Source organism: Entelurus aequoreus, linkage group LG23, assembly GCF_033978785.1.
Source record: "Entelurus aequoreus isolate RoL-2023_Sb linkage group LG23, RoL_Eaeq_v1.1, whole genome shotgun sequence".
NCBI lineage: Eukaryota > Metazoa > Chordata > Actinopteri > Syngnathiformes > Syngnathidae > Entelurus > Entelurus aequoreus.
Window position 1 is genome coordinate 35,972,263 of NC_084753.1, and position 2,500 is coordinate 35,974,762.

Below are 2,500 nucleotides of genomic sequence, written 5' to 3' on the forward strand. Positions count from 1 at the left end.
GCAAGTCATCACAACGCTCGCATCAGGACTGGCACCACTAGGTGGCAGTATGACTTCCTGTTTGACCAACCTTTTACAGTGCTTCGCTTCCTCTTACGCTTGTCAAATGTGACATGAAACATTCCACCCTGGAACAGTCTATTTCTATTTACTGAACCTTTTTGACCTCGGGGCCCAACTTTTCCACTACAGAGGGGCCCCGAGACCCACTCAAATACTAAAACTGAATTGGTCATCTTATCCTTGATTTTATTCTAATTTAATAATCATACATAACCTACTTACAGTTTAACAGGATAAACCCTTTCAAATTATATAAAAAGCATGTTTTTATCACTAATTATTTGTATTATCAAGGCTTAGGTCAGGCCGATTACTAAAATAAAGACTAATCAAATATACTGCAAAAGAAGAGACTCAAAAAAACTTTAAAAAAAACAAACATTTACATACAATTAAGCATTGCTAAAATGAATGAATTCTAACTAAATTAATAACAAATCATTATAGCAATATATATGTTTCATAAATCAATAGTCAGTCAAATTAAAATACAAACACCACTTTAGTCATAATTTTTGCACTTGAGGAACTTCTCTATGTTTGATATTGTCATGACTGCCACAAGTGGTGGAAAGGTGTATTGCAACATACGTATGAGAAACATATTTTTAGCGGCCCTCGAGGGAGGCGCCCTATGGTTAAGGAACACTGACTTACACGATTTCCTTTGAGAAGAAGTAAAAAGCCCAGTAGGAGAAGGATTCACGTGGCCTCATTCGTCGCGGTTTACCTGACACATGAAATGTGACGAATTGAGCCACCAGATGGCAGGAGAGTGTTGCATGTCTTAATATGTGTTATGTGGCAATTCCAACTGTGACCACAGAGAGGCGCATTTTCAGCAGACTGCATTGCAAAATGGTTACTGTGGAGCAGGGGTCACCAACCTTTTTGAAACCAAGAGCTACTTCTTGGGTAGTGATTAATGCGAAGGGCTACCAGTTTGATACACACTTACCGGTAAATAAATAGCCAGAAATAGCCAATTTTCTCAATTTACCTTTAACTGTATGTTATTATTAATAATGAATGATATTTACACTTAATTGAACGGTTTAAAAGAGAAGAAAACACGAAAAAAAATTACAGTTACATTTTGAAACAGAATTTATCTTCAATTTCGACTCTTTCAAATTCAAAATTCAACCAAAAAAAAGAAGAGAAAAACTAGCTTATTCGAATCTTTTTGAAAAAATTAAAAAAATAATTTATGGAAAATCATTAGTAATTTTTCCTGATTAAGATTAATTTTAGAATTTTGATGACATGTTTTAAATAAGTTAAAATCCAATCTGCACTTTGTTAGAATATATAACAAATTGGACCAAGCTATATTTCTAACAAAGACAAATCATTATTTCTTCTAGATTTTCCAGAACAAAAATTTTAAAAGAAATTCAAAAGACTTTGAAACAAGATTTAAATTTGATTCTACAGATTTTCTAGATTTGCCAGAATAATGTTTTTGAATTTTAATCATAATAAGTTTGAAGAAATATTTCACAAATATTCTTCGTCGCAAAAACAGAAGCTAAAATGAAGAATTAAATTAAAATGTATTTATTATTCTTTACAATAAAAAAAATTAATTTACTTGAACATTGATTTAAATTGTCAGAAAAGAAGAGGAAGGAATTTAAAAGGTAAAAAAGTATATGTGTTTAAAAATCCTAAAATCATTTTTAAGGTTGTATTTTTTCTCTAAAATTGTCTTTCTGAAAGTTATAAGAAGCAAAGTAAAAAAATGTATGAATTTATTTAAACAAGTGAAGACAAAGTCTTTAAAATATTTTCTTAGATTTTCAAATTCTTTTTGAGTTTTGTCTCTCTTAGAATTAAAAATGTCGGGCAAAGCGAGACCAGCTTGCTAGTAAATAAATACAATTTAAAAAATAGAGGCAGCTCACTGGTAAGTGCTGCTATTTGAGCTATTTTTAGAACAGGCCAGCGGGCTTCTCATCTGGACCTTACGGGCTACCTGGTGCCCGCGGGCACCGCGTTGGTGACCCCTGCTGTGGAGGATGCATATGTGTTTAAGAGTTCTTTCTTTTTACTTAGCCATGTTTAGACTAGCTAGTACTTTTCCGTTGGATATTCTACCAGTTTCTTTAGACATTTCAGATGCCTGGTTAGTGTCTTCACCCTTGGAATGTGAAGACAACCTCCACGTCTCTCTCCTTATCAGTGTTGAGAGGGGGGAGATGGGGGCTTTCTTTGTGTGAAAAGAGTGGGCTTTTCCGTTTGAATGTCAGATCAACTAGAGTAGCCGATATGAATGTATTGATTAAGCTGATCTCCTAAAGCTTTAGTGAAACTTGAAACTATTCCAATTCTGTCTTGATGGTCCTTCTTACTCAGCATATATGTCATCGAAAGAATTTGGGATTGACAAGTAACTTAGATTCCCTGAGAGGAAGAACTGGTTCGACGCAACATT

At 33.8% G+C, this 2,500-nt stretch overlaps 1 protein-coding gene across 1 annotated transcript in view; it reads right to left on the reverse strand.

Annotated features, from left to right (window-relative positions):
* LOC133641059 (potassium voltage-gated channel subfamily H member 5-like) overlaps window positions 1–2,500 on the reverse strand; it is a 167,084-nt gene that overhangs the window by 115,330 nt on the left and 49,254 nt on the right. The window lies entirely within an intron of this gene.